This window comes from Puma concolor, chromosome D2 (assembly GCF_028749965.1).
Source record: "Puma concolor isolate L17-30 chromosome D2, mPumCon1.1.hap2, whole genome shotgun sequence".
Classification (NCBI taxonomy): Eukaryota; Metazoa; Chordata; class Mammalia; order Carnivora; family Felidae; genus Puma; species Puma concolor.
Genome location: NC_141677.1, coordinates 81684822 through 81707298, shown reverse-complemented (window position 1 = coordinate 81707298; position 22477 = coordinate 81684822). Strand labels below are relative to the sequence as shown.

Here is a 22477-nt window from a genome sequence, read left to right as displayed (position 1 = left end):
TCCTGAACAAAAGGAGCAGCTTTCTTTTCAGAGAGTCGATCAGAGAATTGAAAGGGAAAGGCACAAGGCTGGGTGTGTCCCGAGATCTGGAGAGGAGCCTGCTTGGGTGATTAACTCACCTGAAAGGCACCCAGAGCAGGTGACGCGAGAGCCCTGACCTTGGCTTCCTTTAGGGAAAGGTCCCCACGAGGTGGAGATTTTCCTGAAAAACAGGCTTTCCTTTACTTACAAGATTCCCTTCCTGCCCCGCAGTGCTGCTGTTCCTTTCGTGAACACGTGTGTGCTTGGGAGTTCCCTGATGTCTTTGCTGGTGCCCCAAGGCCGCAGTGGGGCGTGCGGGTGGTCGGGGGGCTCGGCGTACATACACCCCCTCTCATTCGGCCTTTGGATGGCTGAGGGACGGGGGAAGGGGAGAGGGGTGAGCCCCGGTGTGCTGGCTCAGCTCCAGCTTAGGTAATGGTGTGTATTCTCTCTCTTTGAAGTCCCCTGTGCGGTTTGCAAACTGCAGATCTCCATCGTGCTCCCCCGCCTGCAGAAGACTGGTGTGTGGTAGGCTCCTGTGGGGCAGGAGAAGAGAGAAGCTTCCTCCCGGCCCACGCTGCCTGGAGAGTGGGTCTTAAGGCATCTGTGCACAGACACGCGGGGACGTCCTCGGATCTGTCAGCCTTTGCTTGCAAGGTTTTTGATGGGAGCCGGGGGTCGCAGGTGGCCTCAGAACCGGCCTTTGGATCTGTGGTGTAGAAGGTCTGTGTCCCCTGTCCTGTTCTGCCAGGGATCCCTGGCTCTGCAGAAAGGCCCCTCCAGCAGGACACGAGGAGGGCGATCTGATGAGTGCCCCCCGCCCCCCGCCGCCTGCCCGTATTGGTGCCCTGGTGAGCACACCCCGAGTTTCTGAGACCCGATTTTTCTCTGCCTTGGCCTCTCCGCAGACTTCTGTTTATCGTTCTTTTCCTCCAAGATGCTCATTGCTCCTCAGTCAGGGCTGCGGATTTTTATTTTTTTTAAACACACATCCTTTCTTCTCATCTCTCCACTGAGCCTGGGATTAAGAATGTGGCTTCAGCTGACAAAAGCCAGGAGATTTCAGAGTTAAAGTTGGAATTCTATCTGTAATGATGTCTTCCTGAGTATTTAAGGAGGACTTTGAACCGTGGGTAATTTTTTTTTCCCTTCCTAAACTGGCCAGATGTGCTCCAAGGAGTGGGCAGAGAAAGCGGTTCCACAGGATGTGAGTTTTCTTTGTGATAATTGTGAGCTTTGCCTTATTTGAGGCCCCTGTGTCCCGGGGGCATGGAGGGAGAGGCTTGTGACTGGCCCTTGTTTGGGTCATGTTCTTAGTGTGTGTCTCGCACAGGCCTGAGATCTTCGAGGTCCCCCGCAACCCCTACCCCAGCTCAGCAAAACCACTTGAAACGCACTTTGCAAGTATAACTCTCGTTCTTGAAAATGTTTCTCCCCAAGGGAGATTAAAAAGTTGGGTTTTGTTTTGGTTTTTGTAATTCCTTTCATCGTGTGGGGCCGGGGGTGTGCAGGCGGGCGGGGGAGGGGGGCGGGGGGTGGGCGGCGGTGACTAGCCTTGTCTGGGTTAGTGGGGAAAGGGGTGGGGCCAGTGCAGGGACCACTTTTTGGCCCTTCCCCATGGCTGGGAGTTTTACATCCTGGTGATTATTGGGCGAGGCTCCAGGGTCAGATCCAAAAGCTTTGCCCTGCGCCATCCCAGCAGCCCACTTTGGAGCACTGGGTGACCTGTGTTCTCTGTGTGTTGACTTTGGCGAGGGAGAGGAGAGGTCCCACGGAGAGACTGTGAATGTCTTCCTTCCCAGACTGACGAGGGGCCCAAGGAAGGCCGCCTGTGGCCTCACAGACCTTGCAAGAGGCAACCAGGTAGATTCCTGCTCACAGATGGAGAAGAGGCATCGGACCGGACAGACTGTTCGAGAAAAGTGTGGCAAAGGAAGTTGGAAAAGTTGCTGGACTGCATTTGGGATTTACTGAGGCCTTGGAGAGGGCTTCCTTTTCTGAATCTAAAATTCGCGTAAGAATTACAAAGTGCTTAGAACAGGCCTGACACATTGTAGGCATTTCTACAAAATAAGACAGATCAGCCACTTTTGCTCCCAGTGGGCATGTCCGCATTGGAACAGGTTTCCTTGCGCGTCCCTCGCACCATCTGCGTGGAGATCAGAGAATCTTGACCTCGGCAGTAGAAAGAGGGGTTCCCCTCGGGTGTTGGGGGACAGGAAGAGAAGGCTCCCTGGGCCTCGATTGCTTTGGGCATGCAGGGCGAGGGATGGGGCCTGTTCGTCCCACGTGGTGAGCCAAGTCCTAAGGGAATGGGCCCGGTGTGAACGGGAGGTTTTTTACCCTTTGCACGAAAAGGACGTATGAATGTTAGGGAGGCTGGTGACCTGGGACCAGGTGAGATTGGAGTGAATAGTGTTCGAGGGTGGGAGATCCGAATCCTGGCGCCGTCGGGAAATCTAGGGAGTACGCGGTGCACAGAGCAGGGGAGGGTGGGTGGCGGCTGGTCAGGTTAGGGAGCAGCCCATCTGTGGGTTCCTGGGGCCAAAGGGATGACCCCAAAACCATTCAGGTTGTCTTTAGACCTGAGTGTTATTCTGGATGCATTCACTCTGGGAAATGCCCCGGGAAACACTTGCTTTCTAGGTAAGAGCTAATTTCTCTTACCAGAGAAGGAGAAGAGAGTAGTGGTTGGGTGCTGCCTACCTCTGCCTGAGGACGGGCCACACGGGGGCCACCGGCTCCAGCCGCCCTGGACGGGTGGGGCCCACCGGAGAGGCCGCCCAGTGTTTCAGTTCATCACCCCTGAACGCTCTGCACCCTCTCTGCTGAGTTAACAGCACCGTGCCAGTGACTTGCCTGGCCACATTCCCGGGGGAGTCTGTGTAGAAGAAGTTACTAGCACTACACCTGCCCCTTCCCCGCAGGCATTGCTCTTCACATGCTCCCATCTGAGCTCCAGGTCCTGAGCCGGCAGTAGAAGGGCTGGTGTCTCTCCCCGAGAATGGCTTGTTGGGTTTGCCTTTCCAGCACGTGGTGGACACTTGGTCAGTAGCCGCTCTGGGGACGGGCCCAGGTCCATCCGGGTGGCCAGTTGGCTGCGTGTGTTCCCAGCCATCCCCGTGGAATAAGGACGGTTCTTGCTCGTCTCCTCCCAGGGCATTCATTCATTTACTCATTGGGGACTGACTGGGTGCCCGCTAGAGCCAGGCACGCTGTGGGTGTGGACATGTCCTCCCTAGGTGGGGTTGCTGCTCTGAACTTCATGCTGGGCTACGGGCTCGACGGGGAGGGTCCCGTGAGTGTGAAGTGACGAGGGGGGGCCTGAGACGCTGTTTGGGACGATGTCCTTCCAGGGTCTGTCGAAGACACAGTTTGTTGCCTTCAGGGTGGGCTGGTCGTTTTATGGACTAGCAGTTTCTTTGGGTTCAATTCACGCTATTAAAAAAATCGCACTTGGAAAGCAAGATGATCCTTGATGGGGCACCTGGGTGGCTCAGTAGGTTAAGCATTTGACGTCAGCTCGAGGCATGATCTCAAGATTTGTGGGTTCGAGCCCCATGTTGGGCTCTGAGCAGACAGCTTGGAGCCTAGAGCCTGCTTCAGATTCTCTCTCTCTCTCTCTCTCTCTCTCTCTCTCTCTCTCGGTTCCTTCCCAGCTTGTGTTTTCTTTCTCTCTCTCTCTCTCTCTCTTTCTTTATCTCAAAAATAAATAAGTAAACATTAAAAAAGAGAGCAAGCAAGATGATCCTTGAAAATGCCCTTGGGAGGCATCTGCTCCTGGAATGTGAGGACATCTTAGGGGTCAGGGACCAAAATGGCATATTTCCACATTTGCAGATCCTAGGGAGCGTGAACAGTAAATAGAGGCTGATGCATGTGAGAAGCGGTCAGTGGGAACAGTGCGGTACCTGGGGTTGTGTGGTGTTAAAGGACGAGGAACTACTTTCCCTTTTGCCTCTGCCCCTTTCAAGCTACCCACCAGGTGTTTTCCCACATCCTTCTGGAACGGAACTTTGGAATTGGTGGATTTCCAGGAACACGGAGAGGTCCTTCGTGCTCCGCACCCTTCGGCCCACCCCTCCTCCAGGCCCCGCCCCGCGAGCGGAGCCCGTGCATTCCGAGCGTGTATGTCGCAGTAAGAAGCTGGCTGTGGGCTTGGTGGTTTTCACATGGGTGATTCTCGCGGTCCCCGGGGAGGGACTGTGCCCAGGTGGTTTGAGGGGGTGGCCTCTGGAGCAGGGCGGCTCTGGGGCACCCTTGCCGGGAGTCAGTCTCCCGGAGCTCCACCCGGCATCCGGTTGGAGAAGCTCCAGGCGGGGCCAGAACATCTGTATTTTTAGCAAACTCCTCCAGGTGGTTCTTAACGCAGCCAGCCCAGAACCTGCCAACTGCACACAAACTGTCTTTCTTGAAAAACACACCACTCCCCAGCACACATCCCTACATTTGAATCTAGTTATTGAACATTTGGCACGACAAATGATGGAAAGATTTTAAATATCTTGAATAACCCCCTCCCCCTCGATCTGAATGAATAGATTTGAAAACGGAAATATAGATTTCTGCCCGACCTAGTCTCTCTCTCTCTCTCTCTCTCTCTCTCTCTCTCTCTCTCTTTTTTTAATGGTTTCGGAGGGATTCTCCACCCCCTAGAACAGCGCTAGGCTTTCCTAGGGACACGAGGGAAATTTCGCACGGACCTGTGAGCAGTGGAGCTGCTTCCATATTCCGATGCACTTGACATTGAACTTTCTCTTTGGACCAGTCAGCAGGGTTCCCTGAGGGGGGCCCGGCCATGTCACAACATACTGGCAACGGGAGAAATTGTTTTTGCAAATTAAATTTTTGTACGCTGTCAGCCACTTAGGGAAGCCCCCTTTGGAAATCCATGCCCCCGCGTCAGGGGCGGGTTCGGTGGAGTTGGTGATTTTCACAGTGGCCTGTGCGAGCACGAACGAGGAGGTCGGCACCAGGCGCGTCTACCTTGTGCCGGTGAACAGACCATCCCCCGGGGGCTCCTGTGTGTGCCTCCATCATCCCCCTCATGGTGTTGCCACACACAGATTTGGGGACGACACCTTCTGTTTTGGAAACGCAAGGAAACCCATTCTGTGGCAAAGCCTTTTTATCTTGATCGGTGAATTTATTAATTGGCGGGGCTTCACGGAGGCCGATAGCTTCTGTGTCCGTCCGGCCTGGCAGCTTACCTTTATCCTGTTTATAGAAACACTGTGTCACTAAAAAGTGACAACCCAGGAAGGAGATCGTGAGGAGGCGTGACACTTCTCGCTTGTGGATGTGGAATCGGCAGAGGGGCCACGTGGATGGGCTCGCGGTTCACAAGTGGGGGGAGGGGGGCAGGTCTGGCCTGCCTCTGAATCGACACCTGTAGAGTGGCTGTGTATTCAGACAACCCAATTCTAAGGCTGAGGGTGTGTGTACGCATTTGAAGGCAGGGAGGGGGCGCGGGGAAGTTCACCCCGGTTGAAGAGTCTGGAGCCTTTGGTATCCTGTTTGAAGGTGAACCTCAGAGGGCGTGCGTGGTGTCCTTGGAGGAGTGATTGAAGGGGCCTCCTTTTATTTCTTGATCTGAGGTTGTTCACTGCGGTCTCAGGCAGAAAGGATTTGCCCTTTCTGCTCTGGGTAACTGCTTTCTGGGGGCAGTTTGGGATACCTTTTGAGTTGCATGCAGAGACATCGACTAGGAGAAAAAATTCCAGCCTTTCTCTTAACCGCTACCGGCCCAGTGGCCCACTTCTAGGTGTATGGAGCTACATGGTAAGAAGAATTCTGATTCTGCTTAAATACAGGAAGCGAAAGCCTTTGGGTCCTAGCAGCTTCTTTTTGGGGGCTGCTTTTGGACTTGGGTTAGCCAAGAAATGACTTTATGATTTATGGTGTTTATGAAGACGAGCGTACCTATCTGTTTTTGTGTAGACATCTTAATAGAGATTAAATACAAAATAAAGGAGAATGTGTGAACGAAGATATTCCCATAAGCAATATCGTAGCGTTAGGCAGTGTAATTATGTTTTGTACACTTCCCAATTAAGCAGTTATGCATTACTGGAAAAACCACCTTTAAGAGATTTAGGAAAGCTTTCTAATTCTGTAGATCACATAAAAATAGATGTGTCATATTTTACGCATAGGGTTTGAAATTTTTACGTTCTGTGATAAAGTAACTCTGTTTGGATTGACTTATGGAAGTTGAGATGAATTTGCTTTTTTCTGACAATTGTCTGTTCAACGAGAATCTGCTTCTTCAGCAACTAGAGCTCCTACTATGTGCCAGCCTCCAAGCCAGAGCAAGGAGGGTTTATCTTGAAGTTCAGCAAAACCGTGGTGTCTGTGCGAGAGCTGGAGCAGGCGCCGGGTGCTTCCCGAGACCAGGGGTGGAGGGTGGGTCATTCCCAGGCTGAGGGGTCGGGGACGCCGACCTGCTGGAAGAACCCAGAAGACATTGGCGGCGCTCTCCTGTGACCGAAGGCGGCACAACCTCATAACCTCCAGATGTGCACTTCTGTTCCCAGGACACCTGCCTGCTCCCCTCCCCGGGAGCTCCTTGGAAAGCCACCCACCTCGTGGTGCCTGACTGTCTTCGCAGTGACATGGTAGGTGCACAGGGTATCTGTGAGGATTAAGTGACTCAATATATGGCAAGCCTTGACCTATGCCTCGAGGAAGATCTTCAATGCGGGCGTTATTATTACTGTTCTTTGTTGTTGTTGTAGAGAGAATGAAGGGCGGGAGTAGGAAGGACTCTGGGTCTGAAGAGGCAAAGAGAGGGCCAGAGGGGTGCGGGGTAGCCCTGCGTTCAGATCCCCACTGCTGGACGCGGCATTTTAAGGCATGGGCTGTGATGCGTCGGGGGACTGGACCGGCTGTGGCCTCCGTGGGCAGCGTGGGCTCGGGGGGCTGTTAGGGGAGTGCGTGGTGCCTAGACTGCCAGGACCAGGTGCCTGACGAGTAGTGGGGTGGGAAGGGCAGGGGGATAAGTACAGTACACGGGCCACGTAGCAGGTCAGTCACTGGGGTCTGCTCAAGTACATGGGCCGCATGGTGGGTCAGTCATCCTTGTCACCCACTTACACCAGAGCTGGAGTGTCTGAGCTCCGGGACATGTGCCTGCTGTGTCCCTCCACGGAGAAGCCCAGGTGCCAAGATAGGGCTGAATGGTATTTTGCCTGCGGTCGTAGGGTCTGGGCACCGCTGGGGTCTCAGCGCCTACTGCTGGGGACTTGTTTAGCTGGGTATGGCCTCAGGGGGCGTCACAGGGCTGCCGGCTTGCCCCTTGCACATGGGTCCCACGCTCCCCCAGGATGGCAGCGACAGCCTTTGGCAAGGGGGGACCCAGCCCCACCGGCCATCTCCCTGCAGGGAGCGCGGAAGGGCCGCTGGGAGCTTGTCTGCTCCTGGCTTGAGTGTGGGGTTCAATGAAGGGTCTGTTGAGGAGTCTAAGTGGGATGGGAGGAGATGAGGGCAGGAGCCATCAAGGAACCGTACTTGAGGGCAGTCTCATTTTTCATTTCCTGGCCACTAAACTGCTGAAGGTGACAAGGGTGTTTTCCCTGACCAGACTGTGGGAAGCGCAGCTGAATTTCAGGGACACCGGCCAGCGTGTGCGGTGGGGTCCTTCCTGCCGGTGTCAGTGATGGGGACGGGTGGTCTCCCGGGGGAGCCGGAGACCGCTCTGGCTGCCGTGGAGCTGAGTTCACCCCACAGGGAGAGTCATGTTTTTATTATTTGTTTTGCCCTTTCGTGGGGGACTCATTAACATTTTTACATAGGTGTCCTTCACACACAGGAAAGCCCGCCCTTTCCACCTGCTGTTCCGCAGGTTTTGACAAAAGGTTGTGTGAATAGCACCTGGGCTGCAGAACCCGTTCCCTCCCGGAGGAAAGTTGTCCTGTCCGCCCACCACCGATGCAATTGCCCCTTTTTGTTGGTAGAAAGGCCAGCCTAGGACATTGGGGGTTTCACGTGGCCCAGGAGGACACTCCAGTCCCAGCAGATAGACGTGCTTGAGTGACACCGCCCGTGCCGTCCCCGGGATGTCTGTGACTTCAGGCATCGGGCCAGGTTGGGCGAGCTGGAGCGAAGGTCAGTCTCTGTAGTTGGCATCTTGTCCGCCCCACGGAACCCGGGGTCCCTGAAGGGCCCCTGTTCTCCCCAGAGGGGGCAGTGCCAGGCTCCCATGTGCGGGCCTGGGGGCTTCTCAGGCCCTTGTCCCCAGGCTTCCCGAGGACACGTACACAACTCTGCCCACCGCCTCCACCCCGTGTCCTGCCTGCCCTTCCTGGCAGGTGCCCGGGGACAGGTGCTTCTCTGCCCACTCTGGCTGCTGGCTCCGGGTCCAGAGGGATTGGGAAGAGTGACCACCCCGTCACTGGCTGTTTCCTCCTTTTTCCTCCTTAGGGGAAGTAGCTGTGGAGCAAGGAGGCAGCGTACCTACTGTGTGCTGTGGCCGGTCCGTGTTCTGTGAGTCCCGGCGGCACGGGGCCGTGGGGTGACACTCAGGTCCCCATTGGCCAGCCACCTTGCTGTGGTCAACAGGGGTGGTTTGGGGAAAGCCTGGAGGGACCAGAGGGCTTTTCTGTGGGAAGGTCAGCAGCTGCTGGAGCCAGCAGTGGGCCACCCAGTCCGCGTCCCTCTGTGCCAGATAGGGTCAGGGTCTCTCTGAGGATGGGTATTTAATGAGGCGGGACAGGACGTGCAGGAGAGCATTCCCTGTCACGCCGCACGGGGGCCGACATCCACCGGCTTTCTCCGTAGTATTTAATATTCTCCTATTTCCGTTCAGTTGGGGGGGAGTTTTATGAAACGAGTCTGGGAATTTTGTAAATTGCTAGCTGGGGAACGCTGCATTTATTGATTTTCCGGTTGCTGCTGGAAACGTCTTCAGTGTTGGATCTTTGCTTCCCCCCTCGGGCCCCAGCACTTAGGGCGGGTGAAAGCGTTCATCCTGCCGAGCGGCTTGTGTCTGTTAGGAAACCCTTTGATGCCTGTGAGCTCAGACTAAACCTGACCTTGGTCCTGGCCTGAAACTCATGTCTGAGTATCCTTGGCCTCTTGGGGGTGAGTGACGGAGACTCGGACATGCTCACGTATAGGACTTCGGGGGCCTTCCACCTGGGCAAGGAGCCTGGAGCCTGGGGTTAGCAGCGGAAAGGTTGGCATCCCATGTCCCCGAAGGCTTCAGGACAAGGGCCGTTTGAGCTGGAGTCCTGGACCCTGGGCAGAAAAGTTGTACGTGGGTAGCTGTCAGTCCCGCTCGGGCGGTTCGGATTTTGGAGGAGTCCCCACCACCGCCAGCGGGAAGGCCCGAATTCTCCCGGCCTGGGGAGCCTGCGGGACCTGGCTGCAGTGAGGGTCCCCAGTGCACCTGCTGCCACGACAGCCTCATGACGCCAGTTCCCTGTGTGACCCTTCCAGGGGGAAGAAACTTGCTCAGAGGCTGGGGCTTCTTAACGGGAAGAGTTGTATGCATACACGTAAGAGAGAAAAGCGTTTTATGTCTGGAAGGGTGTGCCATCCACAGCCATAAAAGCTGCCTGTGGATGTTCACGGGGCTGTGTGGTGCACACCGAGAGCGCAGTAGGACCGCGGTTGCTAGCAGCCCACGGCCTGCTCGTGTCCTGCGCTCAGGGTGCCTTTCCAGTCCCCCCACCCGCCCGGCGGGCTCCGCCTGTCTCCGCAGGGCAAGTTCTAGGTGGGGAGCCGCTCCCGTGGGTGGATCCTCAAATTCTAGCTGACTTGGAGGGAAGTGAACGGGGGAGCCAGCCACTCTGCTGAGCCCGAGGGGCAAGCAGCTTGCTGTGGTCTGCCCAGGCCCGGCTGGAAAGTAAGGAGAATGTTCTTGAGGCGCGCACACCGTCAGATAGTCTGTTTCAAAGGGAGCCAGTTAAGAAAGGCCTTTGTCTTCGTTCAAGGATACTAGAAACGCGTCTCGTTTGGTAGGTAGATAATAATATCGCTGCTCTTTCATCGAGTACCAGGCATGTGTCAAGGGGGGAGAATATAAAAATAAATGCGTTCGGTGCACCCGTAATAATAACCACTAAGTGTCTCTCCCGGGCTCAGGACAGCTCAGTAGCTTGCAGGGAGGGACACGGCTCTTTGGTGACAGCTGCTCACGGGAACCTCTGTGGGACTTGGGGCAAGAGCCCACTCCTTCGCAGAGCTAACCAACCAGGTGGGTCTGTCGGCCTGCACAGGTGCCTTTGGGGTTCCTGAGCTGCGCATCTCGCACCCAAGCATCACGGTCTTGCAGTCAAGGTTCGAGGCTCTGCAAGCCGACAGGCATTTCAAGAGCCTGGTGCTTTCTGAAGACCTGCGTCTTCATTTACACTTGGGTGGTGGTTCGCCCGTCTGATTTTTTTTTATTTTTAACCTTATGGCCTGGAGAAATTTTCCCTCTGGTTATGGTAATTTTCCTTTCCTGATATGTAAATTGATTACAGCCCCTCTTTCAAGTCTTGCACATTTGATTATCCGCGAGCCTCCTTCTGCCTCTTATTTAAACTTATTTTTAGCACAGTCCTTGAAACCTCAGTGTGAGACTGTCCCTCTTCTGCTGTTTTCTGAGCTGCCGAAGGTCGTTTTAATCAACCCCATCCAGCAGTTGCCTTGCAAGCCAAGCTAACGTGGGAACGGGCCTCCTGGGTGAGGCCTGGTCCGCTCTGAGAGCGAGCTTTCTTCCTTCCCCTTGGTCTGGACGGGGATGAGTGAACTTGGCCAGCAGCTCCGTCAGCACTGGGGTTCTAAGGGCGTGAGGCAAACACAGGCGTGGTCGTGGACATCAGCCTAGGCCAGGTGGGAGGACCCGGGCCAGCCTGTCCTGCACGAGAGCACGACCTGGTGTTTTCATAAGGTGTCCGTCTGCCTGTCCGGGGCTTTGCGGACGGTGTGCTCCAGATCAGACTAATGCCGAGTCCCTGGCTCCGTTTGTGAAGCCAGCCTGGGTTGGGTAAATCAGGGAGGGCAGTGTGGCCGCATTTGGGGGGTGCAGAGGTGTCCCTCTGCCCGGTCCCCTGAAGCCCTCTCTGCCATCAGATTCTTCTCACGAGCCAATTAGTCCGCAGCCTGGTGGCTCCTGGGTATTTTCTGAGCCTTACTTCGATAAGAACAAAACCGTTTTTTGGTGCTTGATTGGATTTGTTTGCTAGAAGATTAGTACAAAAGCAGGAAGGAAAAAGAATGTGTGGTGGGGGTGATTGCTAGGGACTGGCAGAAGGTTATTTACGGATTTCTGCTGACAATCCATGTTTAAAGGACTTCCCTGTGAGATTTATGAAGCCTTTCCAATTTATTGTCTTTCCAAGTAAGGTAAGCAAATAAATAGGTAATTCTCTTTTATTATAAACCTAGCCAACGTTAGATTAAAAATAAGAGGAAACAGGGCTCCATTTTTTCCAGCCCAGTGTGTTTCTGGAATTTGGAAAGCATCTCGGAAAGGCTTTTTGTTTTGTTTTTGGCTCGGGCACACTGTGCATTTAAAAGATAAAGTCTGACCCTAGATACTGTGTGCGCGGTTCACCATCCTTGAAGAGAAGCGGCTGTTGCCCGGAGGGGGCAGGGGATACGGAGCCGGTGGGGACGAGGGGGGCTGGCTGTTGAGGGCCAGCCCACCATAGTCAGCAAGGGTTCCCGAGGCCCTGCTCTGGGTTTGGTCAGTGCAGATGCACCCAGAAAGGGGACCCCGTCTCCGTAGGCCCTTGTCAGACACAGGGCCCATTCTGATCGAACTGAGCTTTGCCTCCTAGACCTTTCTTCAATCATTTTGATCTCCCTGTCCCCCTTCTCTGAAATTCTTGGGGCTTTCGATGCTTTGGTGAAATGTGATTTGGGCAGCGTTGTTTGTGAAGACCCAGATGGAGAATTTAGATTTTTAGGTGAGCAGGAGCAGGAGACCTTGTAAAAAATAAACGTCCCATATCCTGGTGGTGACGTCAGTGCTGAAGATTTGGGTGGGCAAAATTTGGTGACCTAGCCCCTTCTAATGTGGCCCCCGCCCCCTTGCCTGCCCAGAGCCCATTTGAAATGCTCTGGGCTCTTTCAAGGTCCCGGGCAGCACCACTGGTGAGACGGACGTCCTGTTACGATTTGGGGAGAATGTGTTGTATGTTTCTGTCCCTAGATGTCCTCGGTGCAGCGAAGCTATTTTCGAGGGATTAATGGCCCGCATCTTGGATGGTATCTTGTAACAGGCTGTGGGGTCTGAGTTCCGCAGCCCCTGGCCCGTTGGTAGGTGCACAGTGTGTGAGTTCAGGAAATTAGTTCTCGGTGGGGGGGGGGTTTCACCAGGAAATCCCACCTGAGTAGGGAGGCTCGGAAGGTGCCGAGAACATAATTCCTTGGACAATGGGATCCATGGAGTTCATTTTCCTTCTTGCCTCTTCCTTCTCTGGGCATGCCAAGGGGGTGTGGTCCTTTCCCCATCTCCGGCAGGGCTAATGGGCTGGAAGGGGCGGGGTGGGCGGCACAGCAGTGTGGCCGATGCCCTGGGGGGGTCTGGGACTGGCGGCCTGAACAAGCCTGGCCTGATCCTGCCTGCAAGGAGCAGACCCCACAAGCGGAGGAGGGTGAGTGACCAGCTGAGCCAGGCAGGGGGACGGGCATGGTAGTCCCCGCACTGGGAACTGGGCTCCCATCCGCGGGAGGCCAGGGAAGGCCTCTGGGAGGCGGTGGGCTGGGATTTGCAGGTTGTGGTGGGGAGTGGGCTGCCTGAGTTCCCTCCGTCCAGCCTGGCCTCCCTGGAGGCTGCCCCACCCTCCACCCAGCTCCCTCCAGCCCCGTCTTTCTCACCCCTGTCTGGACCTGACGTCACCTGGGAGCTTTGGAAAAAGGTCCAAGCCCAGCCTCACCCTCAGAGGTTCTGGGGTGGGACCTGCCTTGGGTTAATTTTGAAAGCTCCCAGATGATTCTAATAGGCAGCCAGGTAGAGGGCCGCTGCCCGGCCCAGCAGCCCTCAGCTGAGGCCATTTTTTCTGCCTGTGGGCCAGAAGGCAGGGACGCCCAGAGAATCGAGCAAGTCCTGTCCCCTCCCCCACCCCCAGATGGGGGACAGGGGGCAGATAGACCTCACCGGGAGCACAACTCTTCAAACACGTGTCCGACGGGACAGGTGCCCCAGTCCTGTGGGGCCAGATACCAGGTGACCCAGAGCCACTGACCGCGGAGTGTCCTGAGCAGGCGTCACGGGCCAGTTTCCCATCCGCAGGTGAGCGTCTTTGGGGCTGTGCCGTTTACTCTGCGAGGCTCTCCTGGAGTGAAAGTGGGGTCAGCTTACTTAGCGGGACAGGTGCCTGTGAGCACGTGGGAGAGGGGTCCCATGTGCCTCGGGGCCCCTCCTGCTTATAAGTAAGGGAAGCCGTGGTTCCTGGCCCTTGAGCAGTAACTCCAGGAGTGCCGGACTCTTCCTGCCTCGGTCAGTGGGAAGGAAAGCGGACTGTTGCCTAGGAAACAGAGCTGGAGGGTGGGCTCCAGCCTGTGGACCTCTTGGGGGCTTCATGCCTGGGGGGGGGGTGGGAGCCCCAGAAATGGCACCGGTCAAGGGGATGGGGTGGGGAGAGTCCTATGCGCACAGTGGGAAAAGAATGCAGCTCTCAACAGTGTTCACAGGAGTCTGAGCCTCCGTGTGGGATTCCTTGTCCGGCAAATTCGGGGTGGGGAGAGTGTTCTGTTGGCTCTCTAGGACAGGAGGGAGAGGGGGAGCGAGGGGTGGGGTGGGTGCTGCAAGGTGAACAAAGGAAACCCTAGGACGTCTTGTTTACAGGTCACTGGACTTGGGTGAAGGCCCTGGGGTGGGGTGGGGGAGCTGAGCGGTGCCGGTGCCCCCCATGGAGGAGGAAGTGAACGCCTGGTAACAATGCGATACTCAGACCAAGGAGAGGCTCTCCTGGCTGGGGGCGCCCCAGGCCCTCTGTGGGATGCGACCTAACTGCTGCGTGTCTTCGTTATGAAAGGGAAAGCGTTTGAGGTTTCTAAAAATCACAAATAAGATCCTGGGCCCCTGAGTGGGGTTGGGATGAAACCTTGGGGGTTAGTGGTGGGGCAGGTGTAGCGGACCAGCAGGCCAGGCTGAGAGGCCTCAGCTGGGGTGGGGGACATGGGGGCTGTGCCTGACTCGGCTTCCAGGTTGGGGGGAATACTGGGGGGGAAAGCCCGGAGGTTCAGATGGGACGAACCCACTCGTTGGGGCTGTTGGCTCATTCCCTTCCTTGAGCACTTGTGGACGCAGAGGTGGCACCTGAGGATGTTGGGTGCTTCCCCTCCATCTGTTGGGACCTCCTTGCTGGGCGGAGCTGGGCGTCTGGGGCTGCCGTGGCAGGTGGCACAGGTTTCTAGGCGAGTCTTGTCCCCTTTCCCTTGGGAGCTTGGCCAGATCCCCCCTATTGAGTCTCCGGTAGATGATGGGCCTTTAGAATCATGGGGTCTCACAGATTCCCCAGTCCCTGCCTGCGGTTCCTGGATGGGCCTTGAGCTCAGAGCTGGGACCGTGTCATGACCCCCCCCCCCCCCGCCCAGCTGGGTGAAGGGGGCTTGGGGTGGCAGGAAGCAGAGGGTCCTGAATTCTCCATGGCGGCGGCGGGGATGGGGGTCCCTCTTGAAGCCTGATCCCATTTCACCTTATTCCTCCTGCCCCGGCCTTTGCCCAGCGGGTCGCCAAGGGTCTTCTGCCGGGCGCTCGGGAGGCGGAGTCGACTGGCATCTCTGCTCCCTCGGCTGTGGACTCGGGCAGGGCATGAGGCTCAGAGCCTCCCGGCTTCATGAGTTGGAAGTGATAACAGTTCCTTGATGGAGAGGCTGCTGGGCCAGAATAGGTGTTGGATTTAAGAGTTCCAGCTGCGTGCGTCTGGCCACGGGGGTTACCTTGATCCTTGGACGCACAGCAAGTGGAAAATAACGTGCTTGTGGCTTTTGAATGCTTGTATTTGTTCCTGCTGATGGCATGCTTTTAAAAATCTGATCTTGTTTCTTAACATCATACCAGTGAAGTCTTAAATATTTTTATGTACCTTCCTTTTGGGATCCAAACTTCATTGCCCATGCAAAAAAAAAAAAAAAAAAAAGGCAAAACAACACTCCTGATCCTGGGGCCACGGCCAGGAAGGATCTGCCAGACACCCAGAATTCAGTTACTCATGTGTCGATTCCCACATGTTAGGCTCTAGGAGGAATATGGTAAAGGGGATGCACTTCCTTGTCCCCATAGAGCTCAGAGACGGGTGTACTTGTTTTTAAGAAAGCTATTAGACTTGGGGCGCCTGGGTGGCTCAGTCGGTTAAGCGTCAGACTTCGGCCCGGGTCATGATCTCGCGGTCTGTGAGTTTGAGCCCCGCGTCGGGCTCTGTGCTGCCAGCTCGGAGCCTGGAACCTGCTTCGGATTCCGTGTCTCCCTCTGTCTTTGTCCCTCCCTCACTCACGCTCTGTCTCTCAAAAATAATACATCCTAAGAAAAAAACATGTTCTAATGACAGCCTGTCAAGGACAACCTCTGTGTTCAGGTGGAAAAGATGGTGGGGGCAGGCGGGGGGGGACGGGGGGTCTGATGAAGATTGCCCAGATGCCTCCCGGAAGAGATGACCCCACCTGCATTCCTCCGGGGTTGTCTGTGTGTTTCCCTGTCTCACTGCTCACTGCCCTTCTTCAGTTGAACAAAGTGCCAGTAAAAGTCACTGCGGAGATTTAACCTGGGTACCACTTTCAGAGGGACAGCAAGATTGAGACACAGATTGGGAGGCTGGTGGGCAAGGGAGCAGGAGGACTCTGGGCCTGTCTTGGCCTGGGTCCTATCGGCCTCCCCAGACACTTGGTGCACCTGATGGTGAGGGCCCTACTGAGATGGATAAAGAGGCAGGAGCCTGCCCTGGGCAAGAATTTGACCAGAAAACGGCGTGTCGTCTTTTGTGACGGCTGACTTCCCTGCTGTGTGTATATTTGCACGTGCCAGACCACCTGGTAACAGCTTGTGCCCGCGGTTTGAGCAGGATCCAGGGGTCCAGACTGCCTGTCCTTCACTCACCGTCCAGGGAGCTTCATACGGGCAGCACGCCTGGGGCCAAGTTCAGACCCACCAGCCATAAGCGGACCCTTCGAACGGAGTCCTCCGTTTTGATTTTTCTCCTGTGGCATATCTGTCCCTTGCTGGAAAGAGTTCGTGTTCTGGGGCTGTCATTCAAAGCATCGTTTTGTACCATACCATTAGAATTTTCAGAGTGTTTGCTGATTTGCGTTTATTGAAACTAAATTCATTAGGATGATGTGAAAATAGCGCGCAACTGTTTACCAAATCGGATTCTTGTTTTTGATATTTCCGAACATCATCTGTTCTCACTTGAATGTTGTGGAATTTGTTGGTAAAGTGTTATGCAGATGAAAATCCATATTTTAGTGGAGGGTTTTTTAATTCAAATGAGTTCAGAAGAATATTCTATCCAAGGTGCTTGATTTGCCATTCGAAGCAGAGTCTGTATGGATATTGGAGCCTGGCTTGCTCTGTGAGACTTTTCAGATGTGCTGGGATCTTGACACAGGTGCAGGCGCTCAGTCAGGCTGCTTGGAAACCCCCTCCCCAGCTGGGTCCCCTCTGGCAGGTCACCCAACCCAAGACAGAGGCTGGGACCCCCTGTCTGTGAGCTGGTGGTTCCTGTGTTTCTTGCTAGGTTGTTGAGAGACTTCAAACAGAAACACCCTTATTTCGTTGGTTTTCACCGTTTCACGATCTCCAGGACTGAGTTGTCCCCAAACTGATCCTATGCCATAATTTAATTGACCACATTCTTTTTCTCTTTCCTAGTGGCTTATAAAATAACTCTGGGTGTAAGATTTGATGGTTTCTTAGACATGATGGACGTTAAAGTTTGCAAATATGCTCTCCAGTTTTAGGGCTGGTCCTTTTCCATTAAAAGGAGCTTTTCACTTTTTAAATTGATCAGTGGAAGTCCCCTTGTGACCAGACTTCCGCTGCAATGTTGCAGTTGTGTGGCAACAGGAAAATTAATAGATGGATTTCTAGATTTGTCATCTCTTGCAGGTTTGGTCCCGTGGTCAGGTAACCTTGGATTCTTGTGCTCAGAGCACACAGAGGCCTGCGTTGCTTCCAAAATGAGTCTTTCCTGAAACGGAGCTGGCAGGTGCGTGCGGTGGAGATGACCAGGTGTCCCACGCTTCCCTTTGCTGGTGGGGACTTCTGGCCGGAGTGGCTGACCCCACCACCACGCAGGCATCTACTGGAAGCCCCAGGAGCGTTCTTGCTGATGAACACTGGTCGGAAGAGATGTCCCTTCCTGGCAGAAGTAGTCAGGAAACAAGTGTGCTTTACTTACTTCCCCCCCCCCCCCCCCTTGAGGGTCCAGCAGAAGATACTAGCCTCCCGGGTCCCTAAATCACCCCGTGAAGAGTTGTCCATCCTGAGGAACCCTGATCTTCTTGTGATACAGAAATAGCTTGTATCGTGTTGCACTGATACTCCGTTTTGGATATGTTTGTTTGAAGCAGTGTTACTCTAACTAGTACACTAGCTTGGGTAATTGATGGACTTTGGTCAATCCAAGCCAACCCTGCCTCCCCCCCTGTCTCGGGGAGAAGGTGGCCCCTTCTCCCAATTGCCAGTCTCCGCCTCCTGGTTTTCCCTCCGACGTCCACTGACGCGTTTCGTCCTGGAGATCCCATCTCCCTCCCCCATCTTGTTTGCTCTGGGGGTAGAGGGTCGCTCCTGTTGGGCTGTGAGCTCCCTGAGGGTGGGCGTCCTTGCAAGGCTTTCCTGCTTCACGCCTGCCAAATGCTGCCCACCCCAGTGCTTTGGGTGCAGCCAAGGTGGGTCCTGTAAGTTGATGGTCCATCTTCGGAGAAGTTCAGAATCAAGTCTGGGGTTATAAACCCGTAGCAGTGACCTGGTATGGGGCTGCGGCCATGAAAAGGTGCCACTCTGGTATCCTCTGCTTCTGGTAATGGAATTGACTGGTGGCCCCAGCTGCTGCCTTTTGCATCTGGAGTTTAGCATGGCACTCACAGCCTCGGCTCCCGCGGGCCGCCCCCAGCCGGGTACTGAGCACAGTGGAGATGCCAGGCCGCTCCTGGAAGACAAGGGTCTCCTTGTAGCAGCCAGCCCACCACGCCTGAACATTCCCCTCCGGACGCCTTCTTTCCCTGTCTCCTGCCTAAGGACGACCCGCCTCTCCCTCCGACTCCCTTCCCGTGTTCCCCACGAAGTCTCCTGCACAGCTCCTCTCCTCGTGTCTGGCACTGTGTGTTTGGAGAGCCCAAACTCTAAACACGCATGGAACTTCGTAAAGTCAGAGGGATGGTACCCAGGAATTTCTTCCAGTTTGGGCGGTGAGCCATACCTCCTCTCCCGGCACAGGTTGCCCGCCTCTGACGTGCAAGGCCTGTGCTCGGCGATTTCCAGGAGCTGCCCGTGTCCGAGCGTGAGGGCTCCATCAGGGTCGTGGCTCTGTTACACCTGCCATGCTGTTCCTGCCTCTCAGTGTGCTTGTATCACAGTTTGCCCGATGTCTGGGCGAAGCATCAGGAATCCAGAGTGGAGGGGGTGGCCTTTCAGAGGGTTCAACTTGCGTATGTCTTCTATATTTATTACTTTAAAAGCCTCTTGAGTGATACAAGGGGCCGGTAAGTGCGGCCTGCGTGTGACCTGCGCTGGGGACACACCTGGAGACCGAGAAGTCCTGACCTGTGGGCTACGATCCTTGACCATGACCGCTGTTTTGAAGTCCAGTGGCGTTTCACGATATGTTTCCAGATGGGCCCCCTGGCAATACTTTGCTCTTGGGGAGCTATTTGTGGCCTGGAGGCCGTACCACCCCTGAAGAGGCTTGGAGAGGGAGGGTCTGAAACCCTGCTGGCTGCTCTTGGGGTTGTCACCTGCCTCCGAGCACAGGAACCCGCGGAGTGCAGATGAGTCCCCTTGACGCTTTATTCAGACAGCGGTTCTTTTCCTGTGTGGGGGGGAAGGGGGCCTCCTGTTGTATCAGCCCACATCAGGGCACAGTCCTAAACCTGTCCAGGCCTCCTTGGCTTCATAAGTCTGCTCATGGCAAGAGTGGCTGTTAATTACTTGGGTGCACGCCGTTCCCACACTTTGATTTTGAGTGGATAGGCTACCTGGGCCGCCGGGGTTTCTGCTCATAGTGGGGAAATGGCACCTGCCTCACGGGGGGCTCCTGCGGCCCTCCTTCCAGAGACAGGACTTGTGTGGATTGATAGGAGGACAGGCTCCCCACGCGGATGCCACCCACCCCCGCCTCACTGCTCACGCCCTGTCCTGCCCTCTGCCCGTCGGCCTGTCTTCCTACTTGGCCGCGTTTCTTGGCTCCCTTTCTGGATTCTGCTCACCTTTACCCCTGAGTCCCTTAGCACGCATGTTACCTGACATTGAGTCGTTTGTGGTTCCTCTTTGTTTTGCTTTCCTTTGAAGTAAAGCTTAGGGGGGGTGTTCAGGGAGTGGGGACACGCGGTGAAATGAAAGTCATAGATCCTAAGAGTGCCAGTCACTTCGTTTTGGCAAAGGCGCACACCTGTGTACCCCAGCCCCTCTCAAGAGCTAGTTCATCCCATTGCCCCAGAAATTTCCCTCCTGGCCCTTTCCGGGAAGTCCCCACTTCTGTTTCTGTGATCGCCACCAGCAACCCCAACCGTGACCCCCCCCCCATGATTACTTTTGCTTGTTCTTGATGAAAATACTATGTAATATACATAGATACTTTTATGTTGCGCATTCACGTGTTACATATTATACCACGTGTACCTTTTTGCCAAAGCCTTTTCTAATTCAACGTGATGTTTTTGAGATACCTGAGTGTTTTAGCCTGGGTGGATCATCTGTTCCTTCCCCATGGCTGTATAGGATTCTGTTCTAGGAATCGGCTACCGCAGTTATCTGTTGATGGGCACTTGGGCTGTTTCCAGCTTTTGGCTGTTCTGAATAAAGCTGCTGTTTTTGCACGTGTCTTTTTTTTTTTTTTAAACGTTTGTTTTGAGAGAGAGCGTGCATATGCACAAGTAGGGGAGGGAGAGAGACAGAGAGAGAGAGGGAATCCCAAGTAGGCTCCATGCTGTTAGCATAGAGCAGACGCGGGGCTTGATCCCACATACTGTGAGATCGTGACCTGAGCCGAAATCAAGAGTCGGATGTTTAACCTCCTGAGCCACCCAGGCGCCCTTGCCCATGTCTCTTTATGGATATTTCTCGTTTTCTTTTCTCCTGGGTAAATTCCTACAAATGGAATTACTGGTCCTAGAACGGGCATATCTTTAGTCTTCTAAAACAGTTACGAAATTTTATAGTGCTACCAATCATGTAGGGAAACGGAGCCGTTTATTTTATTTTTTGAGAGAGAGAGCATGGAGGGGAGGGGCCGAGGGGGGGAAAGAGAAAGAGAATCTCAAGCAGGCTTCATGCTCAGGGCAGAGCCAGATGCAAGGCTAGACCCACGACCTGATCATGACCTGAGCCGAAATCAAGAGTCAGACGCTTAACTGCCTGAGCCACCCGGGCGTCCCTGGAGCTGTGTTTTAAACCGTGTAACAGAAGTCTGGCTTTCTGCTTGAGGACTGGTGCAGTGGGTCAGAGGAGGGGTGGGGGGGGCATGTCCTCCTTTCCCTTTGCCCCTCTGCTAACAAGACCCGTGCAGATGGTTTTCTCTGCTACCGGTGGGGCTGTGGAGCTCACTCACCCAGAGAGAGTAGCCTTGCCCTCTTTCTTTAGAGGGGGCCTGCTTCTCTCGGCTTTCCCTGGATGGTGAGAATGATCGCACCTCTCCCTTGCTCTGTGGTCTCCCCTCCCCACCAAACACCGTGTTCGTCAACGAAGCCTGCCCATCAAGGTCTTTAGTTCCTGGTTCTGAACATCTGTGCCGATCTGTTTGCCTTCATGACTTCCAAGAGTTGATTTTGGGGGCCCACTGATAACTAGAAATGCCTGTGCTACTGTGTGATTTTTTTTTTTTTTTTTTTTCCGGTGTGAAGATGCTGGCTAAGTGGGTGTTCTGGACCCTCCAGAATCCCGGCAATCTGGGTATGCTGGCTTCACTGGTCTTGGGGAAGCTTCTCCAAGTTTCTCTAGGGCCAGTGCTTTTGAAGACCTGGTTTACGGCGCTACCAATGTGTCCTTGAGTACGTTCCATTCACTTCTCTATATCTTTCCAGAAAATACTTTTTTTGAGGACTCAAAAAAAAAAAAAAAAGCTTCTGTGAGATGAGATGGGGGAAGGGCCAGAGTTGATTTCAAAAAAAAAAAAAAAATGCAAATATAGCAACCATAAATTTCAGGACAGTTGGCTGGGAACAGCTCTCTCTGAGTTTTGGGGAGACCGCGTGCGTCCTTGAGCTGATGATAAAGAGAAAGGCTCTGTTACAGGGAAGTGGCGTACCGAGGATAGAGAGTTCTGCCATCACCCGGGGTCTGGTAACAAATGTCAGGCTGCTTCTTGTGCCTGGGTCTGCCAGAAAAAGTCAGAAGCATCATGTTGAGTGACAGTTTAGAGGAAGCCATTCTGTGAGGAGCTCTTTGAAGGGTATCCTTTGATTAGGGATAGAATTTAAAATATTCCAGGGATTAGGCTAGTTGATATTGACCAGTTGAATTGGACTGGGTCATTCTCCCTTCCGGGGGAAAAAAAAAAAAAAGGTATTAATTCTGCTGGGCTTTTAATAGGTGTTTTAGAGTTGATGATTTGGAGTTTTGCTTCCTGCCCAGGAATCAGTGTACAGGGATAACGTAGGGATCACCTGCCAGTCCCTCAGATGTAGAGGTGGGCAAAGGTAGAGGCTGACCTGGTCGGTTCTGGTAATACAAACATGAAGTCAGGGCAGAGTCTGGGTTTGATGTGGTTGGAAGCAGGAACTTCCAAGTGGTAGGGTGACGATGTGGGTGAGTGGAGTTTGAGAGGCAGGTGGGATGCGCCTGTGGGAGGAAGTGTCTAGAAGGCAGCTGTCAGGTGTACCTGGAGCTCCTGGTGGGGACTGGCAGGAAGAAACAGACTTGGGAGCACCTGAATGGGAGTTCTGAGGCAGAGTGCTGATCTCTCCTTCTTCCATGCCTGCTTCTCCAGCACTTGGCATTCTATTCTTGTTCCTTGTTGGACCTGCCTTGAAGACTAGGTTACGTTTCCTTTATCTCCAAATCTGCCTCTCTTAATAGTTGGTCCAGTATCAGAATCCTAGAATGGGGGTGTGTATATTTCGTGGAGGGGGGTTGCCCACCAGCTAAGAAGATAGATGGCGGCCGAGAAAGGGCTGTTGGTTTTGACCATCAGGAGTCTACACAGTTTCTTTTGGATGCATGTGTTAACATCTATGGAAACAAGTACATGTGCGTACATATATAGATATGCAATATTGGCGGTGGGGGAGGTGATAGGAAGGAAAGCTTGACAGCAAGGCTCATGAAGCAGTGTTGGAGCCCCAGAGAGTGACTGGGGGGAACCTGGCT

At 54.3% G+C, this 22477-nt stretch overlaps 1 protein-coding gene across 3 annotated transcripts in view; it reads left to right on the top strand.

The window, feature by feature from the left end:
* The window catches only part of CTBP2 (C-terminal binding protein 2), a 161669-nt gene that overhangs the window by 11514 nt on the left and 127678 nt on the right, over positions 1-22477 (top strand). Inside the window, exon 1 of one of the 3 annotated variants that reach the window (XM_086681125.1) lies at positions 1628-2035. The exons of the other annotated variants lie outside the window; for them this stretch is intronic. The gene's annotated coding sequence lies outside the window, so the exon portion shown is untranslated. Of the gene's footprint in view, positions 1-1627; positions 2036-22477 lie in introns of those variants that run through there. 3 annotated transcript variants of the gene reach the window in all.